The following is a 6,210-nucleotide window of genomic DNA, read 5'->3' as shown; positions in this document are numbered from 1 at the left end:
TTACTCACACGCTTTTGTTTCTTTCCTCTTGTGTGTTTCAGGTACATGCCTAAGCCTAGCACCAGGAAAAATCCTACTAATCCGGTTGTTAAGCTTACAAACCAAGAGTTAGGACAACTAGAGCGTGAAAACACAAAAGCAGCCAAATCAGCGAAGATGGCCAATATAATCATATTGAGACCTGATGAGGCTGGGGTTTTGAAGGATCAAGAGGGTAATGTGCGCAACGAACGTGGCCAAAAACTTGATGCTGAAGGCCAGGTTATTCAAGAAGAACTCGTTGTGGCCGATGGGAATGCACATGGCATCGAGCGATGCAACAATGGCATCGATCGACGCAACCAGGACGGCAACGATCGACGCAATGCTGGCATCGATCGATGCAATGCCAGAGGTGATGCGGAGAATGTTCAGAGGTGACGGGATGACAATGGAGAGCTTGTCAAGACTCTTGCGGACTTCAACAGGCCAGATTTGTTTTATGAGAACCGCTCTGCAATTGTCCCTCCTCCATTCCCAAGGAATGACTTTGAGCTGAAGCCTGCCTACTTTGCTCTTGTTGGACAAAGGCCATTCCAGAACTTGCCAAATGAGAAGCCTCTTGACCACATTGAGCACTTTGAGGACATAGTTACAAGCATCAAGGCTAATGGAGTCACTGAGGACTATCTCTACTGCAAGCTTTTCCCCTACTCTCTTGCTGGGGAAGCTTCTCATTGGCTAAGGCAGCTGAAACCAGGATCTCTGACAACCTGGCATGATATCAAGGTGGCATTCCTCAATTACTTCTATGATGATGCGAAATCTGATGAGCTGAGGATTAAGCTCTCCACCTTTAGACAAGGACCAGCTGAATCTTACAAAGCTGCTTGGGTAAGATTCAAAGCATACCAGAGAGATTGTCCGCATCATAGGTTTTCAGAGGTACAGCTGATTAGTATCTTCTTCAGTGGTATTGATTGGAGGTATCAGATGGCTTTGGATGCAGCTAGTGATGGGAACTTCAAGACAAGGTACCCAGATGATGCTGAGAAGTTGATAGAAAGGTTAGCATCAAGCAATAGCACTAAGAATGCAGATTTAGAGCGGAAAAGGGCACATGAAGGCAATGGTTCAAATCAGTTTGCTGCGGTGAATGCTAAGTTGGATACAGTGCACAATCTTCTTATGGGAAAGAAGTCTGTCCATTTTTCTGAAGATGTTGAGATTTTTGAGCCAAAGCCAGAGACTACAGAAGAAAATGTCAACTATGTGTATGGAGCTGGGTATCAAAATCAGAGATTTGGTCAGAAGAATTCCTTCACTGGAAACCCAAACAACAACTTCACTAGGAATTATGGATCTTCTTCTTACCAACCCCTCCCTCCACCTAATTCAGAGAGCAAGATGGAATCAATGGTTGAACAGATTCTTCAAGGTCAACAGAAGTTAACAGTGGACTTCAATGGAAAGATTGATTTTGTTTACACTGAGCTGACTGGGAAATTTGAAGCTCTAAATACTAATGTCAAGAAGCTAGAAAGTCAAGTGATTCAGACTGTTGGGTCTGTTAAAAGACAAGAGGAACTTCTTTTTAGAAGAACAGAGATGGATCCAAGGCATGCCTGCAATGCGATTTTGGTGAAGGAAGGAGACGAAGATCCGTCAGTTGATCCAGCATCGACCGATGCAGCTACTAAGCATCGATCGATGCAATCATCATCAAGCGTCGATCGATGCTCCATCAATATCGATCGACACCCCCCTCAGACTGCTACGGTTTCTGTTTCAGTTCCACCATCTGATTCAGACAAAGCCTACAAGCCTAAGGTTCCTTTTTCTAAGCCTAGGAGGTCTAAACAAGAGATTGAAGAAGCTAGATGCAAGGCTATGATGGATAAGGTAATGATAGAGATGCCTTTGATTGATGCTGTCAAGTTTTCTCCTAGTATTAAGAGATATGTGAAGAGGATGGTCACCAATGGTTTGAGTCCTGAGGAAGGAGCACTGCTTACAAAGGATGGCAGCTCAATTTTGTTGAAGCAGCCTCCACAGAGGAAGAAGGTTAAGAAGCATGAAGTTGTTGTTTCTAAGGAAATCAGTGCAGTGATTCAGAGTAGGACTGCAGAGAAGTTACCAGATCCTGGAAGTTTTGTGTTAGATTGCTCTATCTCCACAGGAAGGTTTCGTCATTCTCTTTGTGATCTTGGCTCTAGTATCAACTTGATGCCACATTCTATTGCTGTAAGACTTGGGATGACGGATTTTAAGCCGACTAAGATCTCTCTTATCTTAGCTGATCGATCTAGAAGGATTCCTGAAGGTGTCATAGAAGATGTTCCGATCAGGATTGGAGATTGCATGATTCCCACTGACTTTGTGGTGCTAAAATATGACCAAGAGCCTAATGATCCTCTCATCTTAGGACGCTCTTTCTTGGCTTCAGCTGGTGTCATCATTGATGTTAAGAAGGGACACATAGCTCTGAATGTAGAAGATTTGGTTACAAGTTGAGAAGGGTTCCAACTATTGATGGTCAGACATTTTCTGTGGAGGTTGTTTCTGATGACAATCTGATCATTGAGCTTCATGTAGACAGTACTGCTGGGTATGTCAAGGAGATGGAGACTGCTGAGAAAGTGAGTAAATATACTGCTAAGCTTGAAGATTGGAGTGGAGATCATATAATCAATACTAGAGACCATGATGAGGTTCTGATGCATGACAAGTCGCTGGTAGATGATGTTTTTGTAATGGAAACACGGATTGCTGAGGAAAGTTGCAGAAGCGTTGAAGAAACCCGAGTTGCAGGCTCAGCATCGATCGATGCAGCTGTTGCATCGATCGACACTCCTTCCACAGACGGCTCGGACTTGTCCACAACCACAAATTCGCGCGTTGGATCCTTAACTGCAGGTCCTAGACCAGTTGTAAAGCTGAAATCTCATCATTCCACAGCCAAGAACTCACAGGTAAGGCCAAGGTATGCATTTCCTTCTCCCAAACCTTCTCCTATCATCAATAAGAATTTGAAAGGTACAAAAACTGTTGTGCAGTTAACCAAGCCACGAGATTATCGTAGTGCGCTTGTTTCTTCTATTGATGATTTTGCAGGACTTAAAAGAAAGCCACCCATCCCTCAGTCTCGCCTTGGTCCTGTTCCTCAAATCCTTGGCAGATCTCATGCACATACTGCCTACACACCCCCTTGGATGAAGAGGACATCCTCTCGGAAGCATTCACTGCCCTGTTCTGACCCACCGGATGCCTGAGATCCGACACAGTCAAGCTAATGACTGAAAACAAGCGCTTAGTGGGAGGCAACCCACTGGTATGTTTTTCTTTTTCATTTTTCATTTGATTTTCATTTATTTTTATTTTTTATTTTTATTATATTCGTCAATCTCTTACTTGATAACACTGGGGACAGTGTTGTTTAAGTCTGGGGGAGGCAGTTACTAACTACGTTTTTATTTTTGAGAGTCAGAAAAAAAAAAATATTTTATTGAGTCAAAATTTTGTTGGGAACTATGATTTTTCTTTTTAGTGTACTGCCTTGGTTGATTAATGCTGCAGATTGAATCCACATATCCGACTAATGAAAAATCCAATGGCTAACTAGTGCACCAGAAACATCCAAATTTCCAACAGAATCCATAAAAGCTTGAGGTAACTTCTGTACTTTTCTTTTTACCTCATCAAGGAGATTGATTTTCATAGAGCTTGACTCCTTGTTCATACCTGACAAGTAAGACTTCAGAAAGAAAATGGTACTCCTCTCCCTTATTTAAGTTTAAAAGATTTTTCCTGAGAGCTTTGTTTAAAAAAAAAAAGAAGAGAGAATAAAAGATGAGATGATTTTGATCAGTTTAGAGGGGTAGGTAAATTACCTGTGACCTCATTATTCTACTCTTGAGTCAAATTATCACACAAAGCTTGGAAGCGAGGGGTAGGTAAATTACCGATGACCCCATTATTCGCCTACACCTTTGATAAAAAGAAAAAAAAAAGAAGAAAAAAAAAACAAAGCAAAGCTCTGAGTAAGATTAAAAAGAATAAGTCTGGGGGAGAGAAAGAGTACCACATATGGTAAAAGATATGTCTTGCTTGTTATGGTATTGTACGGGAATGAGTCTAGAAGGTTCTTGATATTGATCAAATTGATGAGACTCACCAATGAAAGCTTAATGGAGGAAGTAGTGGAATTTGGTTTGAATTTGGGATGCTATGAAAGTCAACGGAGAAGTACATGGTGGTTCGATTTGGACTTATCTGCTAAGCATGTGGATTAAGGTTTGGATGATCATGGCATTACTTTAAAAAGAAAATGAGTTCCTGTGTTTTCAAACCTCTTTCACAGATGAAGTTTATGTTTTGCTTGAGGGCAAGCAAAGGCTAAGTCTGGGGGAGTTGATATATCATGGTTTTTAGGTGTTTTTAGCCATGATATAAGTCTTAATTATAGAGTCTTTTTGCTATTTTTAGAGTCTTTTGAGTCTTATTAGGATTTAGCATTGATGGGAGCATAATGGAGCTAAAGAGGAGGATTGGAGCATAATCAAGCATTGAGGCTGAGTTACAAAGTTGGGAGACGAAATTGAGAGAGTGCATCGATCGACACACTGATAGCATCGATCGATGCTAGGCCAAAAGAAGAAATTGGAAGTTTTCCCACAAGTTTTGAAGATTTACAAATCTGCCCCAAAGTCTTCCATATTTGCATCATTAGTCCATGGACGTGTTTAGGAGTATAAATATGATTTTTGGGTCATTGTTTAGACCTAAGCTTTATTTTTCCCTGCAACTTTTGAGAGCAAAACCTTGTGAGAGATTTTAGAGAGCTTTTGGAGAGAAGAATCAAGACTCCTTCAGAGAAGATTCAGAACTCCTTTATTTCTTCCTTTAATCTCTTTCTTAATGCAATTTATTCAGAAGATGTTTTGCTTTTCATTGATTATGTCTGAGTAAATCTGCTTGTTAGGTTTAGGGTTTCTCATTAGGGATTTCATGGATTGTTAGATCTGTTAATTTAGGATTCATTATCTTTCTTGTTCTTCACCATAGGTTGTTCTTAATGCTAGATCTTTGATTAGTCATCTGGATTTAGATCTTAGGATTATTGATTGATATGAGAATATAATTGATTTTCCTGACAAAAACCTTAGGTGAGCAAAATTACTTTCTGCAAAGAGGTTTGATTTAGTAATTTTGTGAACTTATCTAAACCTGATTTTATTGCTGGTTTTTAACTTGAATTTTGCAAAGAGATTTGGATTTTCTGGTTTTAAACTTAGATAATATTTGCAGTGAGAACTGATTTATTTTATAATTGTGTTTAGAGTTCAAGAACGGTGCTTAATTGTTGAATCCTGCTAGTTTAATTAATTGATCTGATTTTCCATGATTTCCTGAGAATTTCCCTAGACCTAGCGTTTTTAATTCCTGAATTTACAACTCTTTTATTTTCTGTTACACTAGTAAAAAAAAACGTATAGCCACGTTTTTGTCACCCAGCATCGTGACTAAAAATTTATTTGCCACGAATAAACCACGAAAAAATTTCGTAACAACTTCGTGACAAGTTAGCTACGAAATAATCACGAATAAACGATGTGACAATATATTGTCACTGATATGTCACAAAAAAAATCGTGGCTAAGTAGACACGAATAACTTCGTGGCTGTTTTGTGGTTATTCCATGGAACTATCCATCCCATCACACTGTACTATGGAAAAATAAGAAGACTCTATAGCCACGATATCATGCGGGTAGCTAACTCGTGACTAATACTCTGCCACGAAGAAGGTTCGTGACAAAATCGTGACTACACATTGTTGCCACTGAATCAATCGGTGACAAATTCGTGACTTCTCCAAAGAATGAGATGTATGAGTTCTTTTCTTTATACATTTTTTTTTTTTTTTGCATGTTTTTAATAGTATTAATGTTTTATGAATTGATTTATAATGAAGTTTGAGAGCCTTTTCCATTGTTTTAGTTGAATTGTGGAATTGGTTGTTTGTTGAATTGCAGATTTGGTATTTTATATTAATTTTATTTTATAAATTTGGAATAATAGATTATTCATAATATATTAAGTTAATTTCTTTTTTTTTTATTTTACACTTTGTCACTATTATTTTAATTTGAAATTAATAGTCTTCATATTTATGAATATGATACAGATGTAATGCGTATATTTACACATATGTATATATATTTGTTATGA

General features: G+C 38.8%; 1 non-coding gene across 1 annotated transcript; it reads right to left on the bottom strand.

Moving 5' to 3' along the window:
- Positions 1 to 810: 810 nt before the first annotated feature.
- Positions 811 to 917, bottom strand: LOC147943865 (small nucleolar RNA R71). The gene has a single exon (XR_015558792.1). It is a non-coding gene; the product is annotated as a small nucleolar RNA R71 (small nucleolar RNA).
- Between the last annotated feature and the right edge of the window lie 5,293 nt (positions 918 to 6,210).

The sequence above is a fragment of the Camelina sativa genome, chromosome 5, assembly GCF_030686135.1.
Source record: "Camelina sativa cultivar CO46 ecotype springtype chromosome 5, ASM3068613v1".
In the NCBI taxonomy this organism is placed as follows: Eukaryota; Viridiplantae; Streptophyta; class Magnoliopsida; order Brassicales; family Brassicaceae; genus Camelina; species Camelina sativa.
This window is presented reverse-complemented; position numbering and strand designations above follow the sequence as displayed.